General features: G+C 33.9%; 1 pseudogene; it reads left to right on the forward strand.

Moving 5' to 3' along the window:
- LOC145793625 (2-alkenal reductase (NADP(+)-dependent)-like) overlaps positions 1–4,486 on the forward strand; it is a 55,560-nt pseudogene extending 51,074 nt beyond the window's left edge.
- The last annotated feature ends 13,889 nt before the right edge of the window (positions 4,487–18,375 follow it).

Raw genomic sequence — 18,375 nt, forward strand, 5'->3', positions numbered from 1 at the left:
TAGGTCTTTATCTGGTGTACACTTGACGATTTTCTCTCCACCCTTTCTTATTGTAAGGTAGTAGACCCAACCGTCATCATTTTGGCCAAATGAGTACTGATGGAATAGCTCAGCCAATCTGAGGTTGAGGTCGAGGTGATAAATTAGCTCGGCTACTCTGTTGATAATTCTATAGGTATTGGTGGATAATTGAGTGGGGCATAGTCTGGTTTGCCTAAGGAACTTGCAAATGAGTGGTTGGACTAGGAAGCGACGTCCCCCTTTACGATGGACACCACGGAAAAAGGAACAAAACCTAGCTTGCCCCATGGTGTGGTGTCTAGCTCGGCTAGGGAAAGGTGGACGTCATCTGGAATGTTATAATCCCTTTGGAATTCGACTATGGCACTAGGTGAGTTCACCAGAAATCGATATTTGCCCATTATCTTAAATTTTCTATGTTAAATACTGTGTGCACGGCGGCCTGGCGCGGCGCTGATATGGAATTTGACTGGCTTGGTTGAGCAAGCTGCCTAGGGGTAAAGTGCAAGGTGTGCCTGGCCAACCTAGTCAAGTCTGCAAAGTGGAAATAAAAATGTGTTATGCCCAAGTGACAAACCGGGCTAAGTAAGAGTCAAGACTAATCAAATGGAAATAAAAAGGGTTTGTCTTTACCAATTGGGTCTATCCAATGTTGTATCCTGGTTAAATCCAAGGCAGAATTATGTCCTTTTTCATCGCCTCAACTTGTATGCTTGGCCTTCCTCTTATCCTTTTAGTTAGTGCACATTGCACATGCATATCACCCTTAAATTCCAATTAAATAAACCCATCCACTAAAATTTTCCTGCTATACCAATTCGACACTAAAATTTTCCTGTACTATTTATTTTGTTCCATCAAAAATCTCCAGAATTTAGGGCCTCAAAAGGTCTATTTTATTTCTTTCCATAGAGTGATTGTTTATGTTTTGTTGGCTACAATATTTAGGATTTTTTGTGGTCTTTTGAGAAATCATAAGTTTGCATGGGTGACTTTTCTTTTTCTTTTTTTTATTGCTAGTGACTTTTCCTACTGATGTTTTGTAGCCTATAACTGGATATGAAGTGGCTAGAGTTTTGGATTTTGGACATCCAAACTTTAAGAAAGGCGACTTGGTTGGGGGAATGACTGGATGGGAAGAGTATAGTGTCATTAAAGCACTAGAGAGCGTATTTAAATTCAAAATACAAATGTGCCTCTTTCTTATTATATAGGAATCCTTGGTAAGTTTGTTTAATTTGTTTACTTCAACTACTGCAAGTGCAATAAGCTATATTACATAGAATTGGATATGAGTGTTAGGTGCGGGTATGTATCTACAAGTTGGACTCGTTAAACCATAAATTTAAAGGTACGAAGACTCGGCAAAAAAAACAATGTCTTATTTTTATATTTTTAATCAAATATGTGAGATAAAATGGTGTTATATGTAACTTACAACGTCAAAAAGACATTTTAGCAATTATATAACAATATGTATACATAATAATAGTGTTATATACAATCATATAAGAAGTGTTCATTGAAAAGTAACTGATACATATCCCATATCCTTGTCCAATTGTCGGGCGTCTGACACAGGTATTTGATTTATTTTGAAGAGTTTTTGTAACATAGGCAATAATAAGTTCGCTTATATTTTTTTAGTTACAAGAATCATTTTATCTTTGCGCAACATCACTACTTGAGGAGGTTAGCAGGACATGAAGCTGAAAGAAGTTTTCTCTGTTTCACTTATTTTTGTCTAACTTTAAGAAGGTCAACAATTATACTCAATGAGATCATCAAGGGATCATTTGGGTTGGGCATTAATATTACGAGAATGTTCGTTCTGAGAACTAACTGCTTGACATTTGAACAAAATGAGCTCCCAGTATCTTTTACTAGCATTAGTTTGGAATTATGAAGTGATAATATGTGCTCTCTCATATTTGCTAAATTTCCTCTTTGTATTTTGCATCTCTATAATGACATCATGGGTCATTAAGTGCACTAGCTTTTGTTCCAATATATGGGGTCTTTGGGAAGCTTCTTTAGGTCCAATTTTGAATATTAGGTAACTTGTAACTAGACATGCTAAATTTATGGATCCTATTGGTGTCTAAAGAATGAAATTGGGGATATAGCATTGGAAGTCTCTCTCTCTCTCTCTCTCTCTCTCTCTCTCTCTCTCTCTCTCTCACACACACACACACACACACACACACACACACACACAAGATTACAGATGTTTGCATGAAACTCTATTTTCTTTTACTACTTCTCTTTTTGATAAGTACATTTTCTTTTACTATATTTTAATTTAAGTAATAGCTTATTCCTTTATTTTTGGGTTGGCAGTTTCCACTAATTAGATTGAATATACCAACTCAATCTATTTATTAATATTATTATGCAATGCGATTGATAGATATAGCATTTTTTTTCATGCATACTAGCATTAGTTTACAACTAATTTCTATCCAAAACTTTTTTTTTTCTTTTTTTCCTTCACTATGCTGAACTTGCAAACTGACGAAGTAACTTTAATCCTTCTGACCATTTGTGGTCATTATGTTGGTTTGGTGAAGTAGAATCACCTCACTTGCTTAAAGTCCTATGCACCACCATTCATTTGACATTTTCAATTAGTTGTTGTAAGGTAGATAATTTTTTACTTGATTTTAGGATAAGGTGAATTTAGTATGTGACATTTTTCATTGTCCCTTCTAGATCTATGGCTTTGTATTCTCACTTTGACAATTTATGAAGTTTATTGCTAAAATTTCATAGAAGGCAAGCATTTTGTTATAGTTCAGTCAGTAACTCAATCCATTAGAGGGCATATATTGCTTAGAATTTTCAAAGCCTTAGTTATCATGTTTCCCTCTATAAGATGTGCAGAACTCGTGTTTTTATCAAATTCTCTGTATTTTTTTTTTTTTTATTTGGGATGGTCAATTGTTGCTTTGAATTTGCATTTTGTAGGCATGGCTGGTGTGACGGCCTATGCTGGTTTTTATGAGCTATGCTCTCCTAAGCAAGGAGAGTATGTTTCGTTTCAGCTACCTCTGGAGCTGTTGGTCAGCTTGTTGGGTAGTTTGCAAAGTTATTAGGCTGTTATGTTGTCGGAAGTGCTGGAACCAAAGAAAAGGTGAGTGCCCCTCCACATTTCATTATGCTATTGATGATGAAATAACCAGTTAGTGGCTGGCCCGGTTAGAATTTTTTTGATTGCTCAATCAATGTATGTGGTCTGACACTTTTTCCTTAACTACCATGTTTGTCAAACTCTCACAAATTTTGAAATTTTAGCCAAAGAGTATTTTATGCTGGGTCAGAGCAAGCATCGTCACCGCCTCTTCTTTTTTTTGTTCTTTTGTCTCTTTCTTTTACTATTTTTCAACCAAGGTTGATCTGTTGAAGAACAAATCTGGGTTTGATGAAGCTTTTAACTATAAAGAGGAGGACTTGGAAGCAGCTTTGAAAAGGTGAGCATTTCATGTTCTTGTATAGAAATACATAACAACACTAAAAGATTTAGAGCCTGAGTACTTTGCTGGATAGAATGGATACTAGTATGGACAACCTTGTTCAGGGAATGCCCCTTCGTGAATAAAGCATGAAATTTTACAAGCAACCTTTTGACTTACCTTGTATAAAATAGATGGTGTCCAAAACTCAGCTCCTTGGGGTTGTTTGTTGAAGATTGCATTTCTTTTATTTTTTTTGAAAACTAGAAACTAAAACTTATTTGGTTTATTGTTTTCCTTAAAAAAAAAATGGAATTGCTTTTAAATTTTTCACTTTTTTTGGAAATGAAAACATGGTGTTCACTTGTTTTCAAAACAAATTTTCACTCTTTCCTCCTCCTCCACGTTTGGCCACCATCTACTGCTGCCACCACCCATCTACCAGAAAACAAGGAATTGGCAACGTTAACAAACAATATATTTCTTCAGAAAAGTGTTGGTCTTTTTTTTTCTTTTCTTTCTTTTAAATCTCAATTTTCCCAAATTCAACACCTTCATTATGTTTCCCTCTGATTAAAATTTTTCCCAAGTACTTTCCAAATGGCATCGATATTTACTTTGAAAATATTGGAGGAAAGATGCTTGATGCAATACTTCTCAACATGAGACTCCGCAGTCGTATTGAGGTGTGTGGTATGATCTCACAATACAACTTTGAACAACCTGAAGGCGTTCACAACTTGTTCTGTCTTATCACAAAACGAGTCCGTATGGAAGGATTTGTAGTTTTCGATTGCTATCACATGTATCCGAAGTTTCTGGACATGATCTTGCCCCAGATAAAAGAAGGAAAAATCACATACGTGGAAGACATAGCTGAAGGCCTAGAGAGTGCCCAAGCAGCTCTTGTTGGGCTTTTTGCCGGTCACAATGTCAGCAAACAGGTGGTGGTTGTTGCTTGTGAATATGATGATGTTATTGATGTCCTAGTAAACCCTAATGTAAATTCTTAGTATGCTTAGACTAAACTTATTAGAGAAATAGTCACTACAACATTTTCTTAGTTAAGTGACATTTGCAAGTGTCACAAAACTATTCTTCTAATGACATTTTTCAGTCTCGTGACATTTTAAACAAGTGTCATTTATACCCGTATCACGGTAGATACTAGTGGCACCTAAGTGATACTTGCAAGTGCCACTACACTATAATGGATAAAGACTTTCAATGACACTTTTATGTCATGATAGACATTATTTGTGACACTATCAAGCGCCATTAAAAAAAGACTTTGTGACATTTTAGTGACACTTGCAAGTGTCATTACACCATCAAGGCTAAAGAGTTTTAGTGACACTTTAATGTCATGGAAAGTGACACTTTAGTGACACTTGTAAGTGTCATTACACCATCAAGGCTAAAGAGTTTTAGTGACACTTTAATGTCATGGTAGACACTATTCGTAACTCTATCAAGTGCCATTAAAGAAGACTTACAATCTAAAAAATGCCACTATATGAACTTTTAATGGTGCTTGTTATGCCACAATTGGTATTTTTAACAATTTCATAAATGCCACTAAATCCAATTCATTTGTGCTATTAAATGGATATAAGTGTCATTGGAGCTTATTTTAGTGACACTTTGCAAAGCTACTACCACTACTACAAAATGCCACTTATATGTTCTTTTCATTGACGCTTTTAAAAGCCACAACTAAGCATGCGTAAATGCTTTTAAAAATTGAATCGATTATATAAAAAATTGAATATTAATTGCCACATCCTATATTAATTTGACACCCATTCATCCTATAATATTTTCATAATAATAAATAAATATTACCACCATAGGATCATCACATCAAAAACAAAAACAAAATTTCAAACCACAATCATTTTTTAATCTAAAAATATAAGTTTATTTATATTATAATAAGAATCATAATCAGAATTATAAAATATTCTACCACTCTAACAAAGTTAAAGCAAAAAAAATTATTCCAACCATAAGTTGTGAAAAGCCATAGTGATATCCATCTTCCGGAGAGACAAATTATGAAAACAAATTCAGTTCCCAAATTCTCAACCTCACTTGTATAAATATTCTCGGCTAGCATTCATAACTTGTGAAATCTGCATCCAAAAGATAAACAATAAAGGTAATTGAAATTATATTAAGTTAATATAAATTTGTTAATGAAATTAGTATTTACGAAAGAAATATACTACAAATAGAGCAGACCAAGCAACATGAGCTCCAATAGCTTGTCCAATTGTTTTGATAAGTCCATATGATCGGATCAAGCTCTCATTAGTTTGACTGGCACTTGAACATATACCTCCCAATAGTCAGGTCCTAGTTCTTCCCCTTCTATTTCTTTAGATGAATTTGTGCTTTTAAGTACTCGGATTGCAACTATTTCTTTTGGCCTAATGATACTTTTTAGAACAACTATGTCTCCCAACTATAAATCAAGATTTAACAACTTAAGTAATTATATATTTACAATTAATAAATAATTTTGAAAAAATAAACTAGTACAAAGTGGCAGAGTAAAGATGATCACAACTGAAAGTGATATGTATTTCTCTAGTAGATAAGCAAGCCATATGGTTTAATCACTTAATTGGTTCACCACACTACAACAAATTATATAAAAGTAACTACCGTAAGTCTTTAGACCATATCAAATAATAGCTTAAAAATCAATAACAACCAAAGGCACCAATCAACAACAATCAAAACCATGTCCATTATCAATGTTACTCAACAATGTAAATCAAATGTAATTGTGAAAAATGACAATCAACTAATTGCTTTCAAGCAAGGTTTTGAGGGAATCAGAAAGAGCCCATGCGGTAATAAATGATTTAAAGATGTCTTGTTGAAACTTCACAAGAAAATAAAAATAAAAATAAAAATAAAATTAAAATTAAAAAGCACAAGCTTCGTCAAGTCATGATTTTTACTATGTAACACATTTTGTCTAGATTTAAACAATGAAATTTAGGTCTACAATATTCATTCCTTGGTTAATTGTAAGACAAGTTTTGCATGCTATTCTAAAGTAAAGCTGGAAGTAATGCAATATATATGATTAGCTCTCAATAGGTACCTGAGTAAGAGAGGCATCTTGTATCGATGACAAGGACCATACTTAATGTCGAGCTGCCATGTCAAGACGACTAGAAGTTGTTATGACGTAACCAAATATGAACTAATTAATTTTACAAACACACACACACATAGATATATGTATGTTTATATATATATATATATATATGTGTGTGTGTGTGTGTGTGTGTGTGTGTGTGTAGGAAAACATTAATAACTTATAAATTCTACTAAAACAATTACTTGGTTAGATGTGTTTGTCAAGTTATTCAGAGCATGCTTAACATGGGAAACTTTGGACCTTAGCTCCGAATTTTTAGCTTCCATAGCATCCATTGTTGTGTCTTGGTTTGCTTTGTGACCATATGTGTCTCTCCATAAATTAAACGGGGAGATACCTAATCCATACATGCGAACTCGTTCATGTTTTTCTTTACCCATCACTTGTCCAAATGTATCATTTGGGCCCTGATTTGATAAATTTGCATTTAAAGTAGTCCTCTCATTTATTTCATCGTATAAGGTTGCATTAAACATGACTTAATATATACATTTCAATCACTCAACACTATAATGTAGCAATTTTAACTAATCTACAAGTTCAAATGAAGAGATAATTATTTGATACATACTATCATTGCTTTCATTGCTCCGCCTCTAAATTTCTTAGCTCCAATCCATCCAAAAATGAACCCCTGATGAACCTTCTATGAAATCAACAACTGATTTAGAATTAGAACCCATGTGGTGAGCCCTCCTACACCTTGGATGTTTGAAGAATAAAGGTTAGTGAAGTGGTTTAAGATACTATCTGCTCACAAAGTTAATAAAAACTGTATATAGTTCACAATGACACTCCAGCAGGATCACTCAGAACTACGCCATAGTGTTTGTTGATTACCAAGAATCACTAAATCTTGAAGCACATTAGCTTTCAATTCTAATGCAATAATATTCAAGCCAGATAATAAGAGGCAAAGATTTCATCGCTCATCATTTTTCGAGTTACAAAAAAAAAAAAAAATCAGATGTAAGAAAGCCATTCATCAGAGAATGAGAAAATAACATGCAACTGTTGTTCCCATTTCCATTCAATCTCAGTGTAGGCATGAAAACATCTCAACCATAAAGAAACACAGTAGGCATCCTAACAACAAATATATGAATATCTCCCAACAAAAAAAAATTCCAATAATAAGTGATGAGTAGTGAGGATCTATGCGGATATCTACATTACTAACCAATGGAATTTTCTTATGACAATTACTAGTTACGGTTAATGCTAATTTATTACTTTTTTCCCTATTATGAAATTTTTTATGGTTTAGACATATTGGCAAACACATGGTAGGCCAATTTTAAAGGGAACCAAATATGAATAAAACAAGAGTATGAATGAATTGCAGAAGACATAATCAAATACATCATTGAAGATAAGATGAGACAGAGGAGAACATACTAGATTTTTTGGTTTGCTGCAGATGACACCTAATAGTAGAATGAAGAGCTATATATATATATATAATTTTCTACATCTAAGCATCTGATACAAAGGACATGGACACACCGCTTGTCCAATTTGGAGGTCCAACCAATTCCCACAATTATCTGTATTATATCTATAGATTTTGGGGCAAAACCATAGCCACATCTTAGAGATCAATTTTACCTCTTCTCTTACATACACATATCCATGCAACTTCTTTTAGACAAGGTAGAAGGCAGAGAAGAGGCAACAGCCACATGTTGAAGCTAGAGTCTCCACTGCTTTCGTTTGTAGCACATTCAGAATTTTTGGAGAAACCATTGAGCCAGCAAATAAAGGTTAAGCGGTTCAATTTGACATTTTTTGTTTTTTCAAACAATGACATTAGATAGCTTGGAAATTTTTTTGGTTTAGTGACATTTCTCAAAATGCCATAAAATATTTGTCTATGACACTTTTCACTTTATGCCATAAAAAGTAACTTCCATCTATCTAGTTTACTGACATTTTAAAAAAAATGCCATTACTACTAGAGTTTAGTGCCATCTTTTGAAAAATGTCATTAAAACAATTTCTTGTGTCATTCTTTTATAAAATTCCATAAATTGATGCTATTAAATTGTTGGACAAGCTATATAAACCCATTCAAAACTTCCCACCAAACCAATGTGGGACAAGCCATTTACACAAACCTTAAGGAATTTCCACCAAAACTCCATTTTCACGGAGCACACTTTGGCTTCAATTTTCCATTCACTCGATAATGGTTTTGAGTAACCAAATATACCACGTGAATCACAACGCGACATAGAACGTGCTACCACTTAGACCCGCGAAAATCGACGCACGGGTCCCACCTAAATATTAGACCAAAGTTAGGAAAAAATCTATTTTTTTACCCAGATTTTCCAAACCATTTCCAACAATCCCCCACATGAATGGAATTTGATGACAACAGCAATGCAACAATATGCAGACTTTATCGAAAAAGTATAAGTCGAAAATATCTTGCATCAGAATAGGTAGCTTTTGGCCTTGAACCTTCCGTAGTGATAACCTATCGGACTTACTGGCTAACCAATGGACGCGATGCCTTGAATTGTTCAGCCGTTTGTGTAAGCCAAGACAATAGATTTCACACAAAATATCTTCTAACACATCGTGGTTCTCACTGTTGTGTTCATTTTGGCCTTGAACGCTCTTGGTTTTCATTAGTGTTTCTAGAGAATTTAGCCTCTTTCACTCTCATAGAACCGGCCCCAGTTCGACACTCATATAGGTGATTCTTATTGTAAGTATCTCTTTATACTTGTCTTGATTTTTATACCTAAATCAAGATATAAGTAATCATTAAAAGCAAAGCTTATCCGTATACCCATGTAGACAACATATGTTGCATATATCACTCTCACCATAGGAATGGATAGGGAATTTTAATCCCTTGGTGATTTCTGGCGAGCTACACATAACTTAGTTGTCCCTTTGAACTTAGTTCTTGGGATCTCCAGTCATATAAGTAGGGTTACCATTATGACGACTCTTATGTAATAGGCTTTAACCCCATCCCCTTCGATGAACTATACACTAGCTCTTTTGTCAAACCTTTTGTTAACGGATCCGCAATATTCTCTTTAGATTTTATATAATCTATTGATATTATTCCATTTGACAACAACTTCCTTACGGTATTATGTCGACGGCGAATATGTCGTGACTTACCGTTATACATGTGATTCTGTGCCCTACCTATTGCAGATTGACTATCACCATGAATGCAAATAGCTGGCACAGGTTTTGGTCACATTGGAATGTCTTCTAAGAAGTGATGAAGCCATTCTGCTTCTTCTCCTGCTTTGTCTAAAGTAATGAACTTGGATTCCATTGTGGATCGCACAATGCATGTTTCTTTCGTGGATTTCCAAGAAACAACAGCGCCTCTTAGAGTAAAGACATATCCACTTGTGGATTTTGAATCTTTAGTATCCGATATCCAATTTGCATCACAATAACCTTCGAGTACTGTTGGATATCGAGTAAAGTTCAAACCATGATCACGAGTAAATCTTAGATATCTAAGAACCCGAATGATCGCTTTCCAATGGTCTTCTCCGGGATTGCTAGTGTACCTACTCAATTTAATGACTTCATAAGCTATGTCAGGACGATTACAATTCATTAGGTACATTAGGCTGCTAATGATTTAGGAGTATTTTAACTGAGACAGTGCACCACCTTTATTTTTCGATAAATAAAGACTAATGTCTACAGGTGTTCTTGCAACACTCATATCATCCTTAATAAATTTATCAATAATTTTCTCAATATAATGAGATTGAGATAATGCATATCTGTCAGAGGTTTTAGTAATTTTCATTCCTAATATAACATCTACGACCCCCATATCCTTCATATCAAATCTTTTGTTAAGCATTTGCTTAGTTGATTTGATCATGTTTTGACTACTTCCAATGATAAGCATGTCATCCACATAAAGACAAACTATGACGTATCCTTGGTCAGTGTTTTTAACATAGACGCATTTGTCACATTCGTTTATTTTAAACCCATTAGTAAGCATTGCATGATCAAATTTTTCATGCCATTGCTTAAGTGCTTGTTTTAATTCATAAAGGGATTTTATAAGCCGACAAACTTTCTTTTCTTGCCCCAGTACTACAAACCCTTTGGCTTGCTCCATATAGATCTCTTCATTTTGATCACCATTTAAGAAAACTGTCTTAACATCCATTTGATGTATTTCTAAATTAAACAACGCGGCTATAGCAATAAGCATGTGAATGGATGTTATTCTTGTCACAGGGGAATATGTGTCAAAATAGTCCAGACCTTCATTTTGTTTGTAACCTTTAACTACAAGTCTTGCTTTATACTTGTCTATTGAACCATCTGCCGTCATTTTTTTTCTTAAATATCCATTTATATCCAAGAGGTTTAGAACCTGGTGGAAGATCCATCAATTCCCAAGTATGATTTTGCATAATGGATTCAATTTCATTATTAATAGCCTCTTTCCACAAAAGTGTTTCAGGACCTGTCATTGCTGCCTTAAAGCTTTGAGGTTCATTTTCTAACAAGTATGTTAGGAAATCTGGACCAAAGGATTTTGATGTTTTCACTCTCTTACTTCTTCTTGGTTCGTCATCAGTTAAATCATGTTGGTCGAGACCATTACTAGTCTCTTGTGTTTGATTGTCATTAGTCTCTTGACTTTGTGTACAATCATAAGTTCTTTTCTGTGAACTTAATTCCTGTCCTTTCTTGTAAGGAAAGACATGTTCAAAAAACACAGCATTCCTTGACTCTATAATAGTGTTTACATTTATATCAAGTATTTCTGATTTATAAGTCAGAAATCGATATGCACTACTATTCTAAGCATAACCAATAAACACACAATCTATTATTTTTGGTCCAATCTTATTCTTTTTAGGAACAGGAACTTCAACTTTTGCTAAACACCCCCACACTTTTAAGTATTTGTAGGAAAGTGGTCAACCTTTCCATAATTCATAAGGAGTGCAGTTGGTTTTCTTGTGGGGTATTCTATTAAGAACATAATTAGCAGACAATATTGCTTCCCCCCACAAGTTATGTGGTAAGCCTGAACTTAATAACATGGCATTCATCATTTCTTTTAGGGTTCTATTCTTTCTTTCAGCAATTCCATTTTGCTGAGGAGAATAGGGTGTTGTAGTTTGGTGAATAATGCCATGTTGTGCACAAAATTCATTTAATGGTGCATCATATTCACCACCTCTATCACTTCTAACCATTTTAATGGTTTTACCAAGTTGATTTTCAACTTTTGTTTTGTAGAGTTTAAACATTTCTAAGGCTTCATCTTTACTTCTAAGTAAATAAACATAACAATATCTTGTGCAATCATCGATAAATGTTATGAAATACTTTTTGCCTCCTCTAGTTTGAACAAATTTGAGATCACATACATCTATATGAATTAATTCTAGAGGTTCGGTTTTCCTTTCAACCGATTTAAATGGAGCCTTAGTTAGTTTCGCTTCTACGCAAATCTCACATTTATGATTAGGATCAATTTCAAACTTTGGTATATAATCCAAACCAATTAATCTACGCAAAGCATCATAATTTACATGTCCTAATCTATAAATTCGACTCAAGAATATAAGCAAAAGATGTGTTATTCTTATTCATAGCAACTTTTGGTACAACTGTCATTACATTTATTTCGAAGAGACCATCACTCGTGTATCCCTTACCAACATACATGCCACTCTTTGTTAATACAAATTTATCAGACTCAAAGACAAGCCTAAAACCATTTTTACTTAGCAAAGAACCAAAAACTAAATTCTTCCAGATGTCAGGTACATACAGTACGTTGTTAAGGGTCAGCTCTTTCCCTGATGTCATCTTCAAGATCACTTTCCCTTGTCCAACCACAGTAGAAGTAGAAGAATTTCCCATGAAAAGTTGTTCACCATTTGCAGCCTCATTGTAGGTAGTGAACTTCTTCTTGTCTGCATATATGTGACGAGTTACCCCAGTGTCAACGCACCACTCTTTGGGATTTCTAACCAAGTTAGCCTCAGACACCACAGCAGAGAGGTTGATGTCATTCACCCCGTCAGAGATGTAATCTAGTTCTGTTACATTGGCCTGATTGGTAGTCTTCTTGCTTGTACTTCCGCGATCCTTCTTAGGGTGGCGGCAATTAGAAGCTCGATGTCCAGTCTTGCCACAGTTATAGCATTTTCCTTTGAACTTCTTGCTACCATTGTTGTCGCCTTGTTTAGGACCATCTCCAGTAAACTTTCTCTTTTTGTTATGTTGTTTATGAACTTGTTCAACCACATTAGCCTTGGACTCAATGGGATTTTTCCCATTCTTCTTTTCAGCCTTTCAGTTATCTTCCACAATTCTCAGTCTTACAATAAGTTCATCCATGGTCATCTCTTTGCGTTTATGTTTTAAATAATTTTTTAAAATCTTTCCAAGCCGGTGGTAACTTTTTCACTAAAGTAGCTACTTGGAAAGACTCGCTAAGAGACATAGCTTTTGAATGAATATCATGCAAAATTATTTGAAAATTTTGAACTTGAGAAATTACCGTTTGGGAGTCTACCATAACAAAGTCCAGAAATTTACCGACAACAAATTTTTTCGTGACAGCATCCTCTGTCTTGTATTTCTTCTCCAAAGAATCCCACAATTCTTTTGCTGACTTCAAAGGACTGTAAACATTATACAGCATGTTGTCAAGGCCATTGAGGATGTAGTTTCTGCACAGGAAATCTGAATGTTTCCAAGCATCTACAGCGGCGACAACTTGCCGATCACTTTCACCCTCTTTAAGTGCTAGAGCCTCTTCATGGAGAAACCGGGCCACATTAAAAGTTGTAAGATAAAACAGCATCTTCTACCATCCCTTAAACTCAGTACCGTTAAATTTTTCCGGTTTTTCTTCATGATTGATTGGTACTTGAACATGGTTCTGGATAGGGACGGGTGTTGGTGTAACAATCGGAGTACCACTTCCAGTTGCAGTAGCCATAATCTCTTATTACAAAAATAAGAAAAAATTAAAACACAAATTAATTTTCTAGTTACTAAAACCATAAAATAAATTATAATACAAAATAATTTTATTTTCCTTGTTACTAAAACTAGAAAAATAAAATACCACAATAATTTTCTGTAACACAAATTAATATTCTGCAATTGTTAATGACACCAGTATATTACTACTAGTTATCAAAGAAAATAGACAGTAAATTATTACTATCTGTCAAATAGCATAAACCACTATTTGTTTTTCCAACCAGAATATGTCTTTATGAAATCATAGAAAATTAAATACAATGAAGATACCAAAATAGATCTGTCTTAACATTGTTGGACAATCTTCACTGTAATTAATTAATTTTGTTTGTGTATTTAACAACAAACGGAATATATAAGAAATAAAGGAAAGGAGAGAAAAATGTTTGATTACAAAAATCAAACTAGAAATAAAAATAAATAAATAAAAACATATTTTATTTTGTTACAAAAAACAAAATTAAAATATGATTTAATAAACAAATAAAACAGAATAAAAAATTAGACAACTTACTTAATTAATTTCTTCGAATAATAATCTGATCAAGTCCAGTGTTTGACACTGTGTCCTTAAGACAGATTCGTCATCTCCTTGGTGCTTTCAGAATATGGACGTCTATCTCCCAAGATGAAATGATCAACAACAAATAAATGCAGCACTACAATTTATTTGTTCAACGAACACACTTAGTGTATACACTCTTTCTCACAAAAAAAATAATGGAATAAACGCAGCAAAATGCAGAGGTGATTTTTAGCAAAAGATGGACGAAAATTGGAGTGAATCTGATCAAATGAGGGCTGCCTATTTATAGATGTAGTGGTGGCTATTGATTTTGAATTAAACAGGTGCTAACCTGTTTTGAACAGGTATGAAACCTGTTTGGTTTTGAATTAAACAGATATAAATCTGTTGGGTTCAAAATTCAAACAGATAAAAACGGAAGGAACCTGTTTGGGTGTACAGAAAAACCGGACCAGTTTATTTCCAGAATTAATTTGAATTCTAGATTTTATTTTACCAAAAAATAAAATTAAATTCAAATGTTTTTGGCCCAAAAAGATAGGTATTGGGCCGGACAAGCCCAACCCAACCTCACACCACGCACCCGCGTCCAGCCCAGCCCGGACGGCAGTGGCGATGCGCGCGCGTGTGGTGATTTTTGGGTCCAATGGGTCTAGCCCATTTTGCCCATAACCTCTCCCTTCTACAAACTTGGGGTGCCCCTTGGGGCCCTCCCCAAGTTATAATTCTAAGCTATATAAACCCATTCAAAACTTCCCACCAAACCAATGTGGGACAAGCCATTTACACAAACCTTAAGGAATTTCCACCAAAACTCCATTTTTATAGAGCACACTTTGGCTTCAATTTTCCATTCACTCGATAATGGTTTTGAGCAACCAAATATACCACGTGAATCACAACGCGGCATAGAACGCGTTACCACTTAGACCTGCAAAAATCGACGCACGGGTCCCACCTAAATATTAGACCAAAGTTAGGAAAAAATCCATTTTTTTACCCAGATTTTCCAAACCATTTCCAACACACATTTTGTTGTAATGATGTGGCACTTCTTTATTGAAATGCCACTAGAGCCTTGTATGCTTGTGGCTCTGTGACATTTTTCTAAAACATGCCACCAAATATTCTTTTTGTGACATTTTTTTAAAAACATGTCACTAATATAGTGCCACTAAAGTGTGTTTTTGTTGTAGTGGGTTTCTTACTGGGATGATGTTGCTAGAGTTTTTTTAAGTTTTAATCAATGTATGAGTGTCAAGGAAGTGTGTGTACGTGCGAGTGTGAGTGTGAGTGTCACAGGCTGTATATGCTTTGCCCTATTTGTTTCTAAGTTTGGGATCTCTTGCAAGTTTCTTCATTACTCTGTACTTTCGGTTTAATAAATATGAGTATGATGTTTATTTATTATACTTTTAATTTTTGATATATTGAAATTAATGATAATTTGCAATATATATCTAATTTAGAAGAAGAATTCAATCGTTTAAGAATATTATTATCAATTGCTTCCAGTGAATTTATCATTAATTATAGTTAAAGAATTTCTACTATTAAAAGACGAATCAAGACTAAATAAATTTCTGTAAAAAGTCTCTAAAAATAATTACAATATTTAAACTTGATTTAATTTTTATCACTAGGATCAACACCCTAGGCCTTATTATGTACCCTAAACTGAAAGTATTTATATTTCTTAGTTTTGTTTAGATATTTATATTTCTTCCAACTGTCAACCCTTAAAAACTTTTTGTTTAAGTGACTGAATGAAATGAGATTAACATTCCTAAGGCTGTGAGTCTTAGAATATTGTATCCTATTCCATATTTGAATTGGTCTCCCATCCCAAATTTAGATTGGTTTAGTGGAATTAATAGAATTTTATTCAGTTTGCAACATACTTTATACTACTTTTGAAATTGTTTTTCTATAGCTTCAATTAATCCATCTTTATTTGCACAAAAAAAATATAAAAAATTACAATCACTCTGGAATTGTATTTTATGACTAAACTAAAGTGTTTTCTTTTTATATTATAAATATTATTACATATACAAAATTCTTTTTCTTTATTGCAAAATAAATAAAAACAAATTGAATATGAATAATTGCTCTTTAAATTGAATATTTAGAGTTCATTGTTAAGAAATTAATTGGTGACATAAAATAGATGAAATATGTAATGCCCCGAAATAATTACAATAATCCAACCCAACACACATAATCGAAATAATAAACTTTCATTAATCTGAATTATTATACAAAAAGTGACACATGTGTCATACATTCATAAATAGCTCATCATGAATCTACAACATGTGTTACAAGTAGTAAAGCGGAATGAAAGCTGAACATATATTTATATGCCCTAAAGGCTTACATCTTTCTAAGTCATTGCCTGGTTACAATAAAAATGAGACTAACTCAACACAAATAAAGCCCTTGGCTATACAGAAGAGAATACACAAAAGGAAACTCTTGCTCCAAACTCCCTCCAAGCTATTCCCTTGGTGGCGGCATATCACCAACTCCTGAAAATGGTTTTTCCCAAATAGGGTGAGTCAAAGGCCCAGTAGGAACAATCTAACACAATATATGAATCTTAACAAAGATATAAGTACAATGTGTATATACAATGCCTATGACAAAACATATATTTACTACATGATCATAAAGAACCAAATTTCATAACTCAATCCATTTTCTTTCAATTCATTTCAAGTTAATTTATTTCATCTCAATTTATGAGTCGACTTTACTATCTCCCAAACAACCCAACTAAGACTACAACTCAGTGGTTCCCAAATCAACACAACTATTACACAAACACTTCAGTTTTGCTATTTTACGAAAATTTCGTCTGCGGATCGGCACCCATGTATACACTCGGTTTCAGGACTTTCACTCTGGACACACTGGCCAACTTAATTCAATAGAGTCTATCCCCTATCTCCTCCCAAACATTATACATATACAATGTATTAAAACATAGTCATATTCAATGATAACCAACAAGGGATTAGTTTCAATTTATGTAATCCTCATGTAATTTCTACAACAATCATAACTATCCTCCACTAATAGCCCAATTCAGATATTTCTAAACAGATATTCCATCTTTAGACAAATAATTCATTCATGTTCTCATAGGTGTGACATATCTAACTCCACTATTTATATCAATGTCCATCCAATTTCACATTTATAATAACAATGTCATTTATTTATACAAAATAAATATTTGAAGCATTTTAGGGCAAACTTCCCTCTTTTTCAAATATCAACTCAAATGCCAAAAATCGACTATGTTGTCACAATATAACCTCATTTTCAAACCCGATAACCATTTATATCTCATTTACTAGAAACCCCTGTTTTGATTTTATATCCCAAACCCTAGGTTTGTCCCAAAATACTCTTAGGCCCTGTTTATTTTGGGATGTAGAGGGTGGGATGGGATTAGGATGGAAGTGGGGCCCATTTAGCGTTGTGTTTGTTTGTAGAGTTGGGGAAGGGATTAGGATGGAGGAGGGGATTAAAATGGAGGTGGAAGGGGAATTGAGATGGAGTAGGTGGAGGTGGAGGTGGAGGTGGAGGTGGCAAGAAAAATAGTGAAGGGACTAGAAATTTTATTATTTTTTTTTATTTTTTACATGTTGGGCATTTTTTTTGAACATTAATGTTGATTTTTTTGTATTTTTTATTTGTTTTATTATTTTACATAAAAATAATTTAACAATTCCTACACTAACAACTATTATCAAAACAAACACAATTTTTACTTAATCCCCTCATTATCAATCCCCTCACTATCAATCCACTCACTATGAATTCCCTCCATTCTACCTCTGAAAACAAACGGGGCCTTAAATCTCATCATTGTTACACAACAACCAATAACTAAGTTAAAAATCATATAAAAGTGTAGAAAATCCCAACCTCAAAGAGAGAAGACAAACAAGACAAAGATGAAACTTCAAAGATGCTCAAACCCAACTCTATTCGGATCAAAATGGAGATCTTGAGATGCTCACTCTTTTTAACAAAGACAAATGGGTGGAGAAATCATTAGAACTAGGTGAAAATATATATATATATATATATATAGAGAGAGAGAGAGAGAGAGAGAAAGAGAGAGTGTTTTAGAGAGAGAGGCTCCTGATCTAGGGTTT

The sequence above is a fragment of the Camellia sinensis genome, chromosome 6 (genome assembly GCF_055761805.1).
Source record: "Camellia sinensis isolate YWXY chromosome 6, ASM5576180v1, whole genome shotgun sequence".
NCBI lineage: Eukaryota > Viridiplantae > Streptophyta > Magnoliopsida > Ericales > Theaceae > Camellia > Camellia sinensis.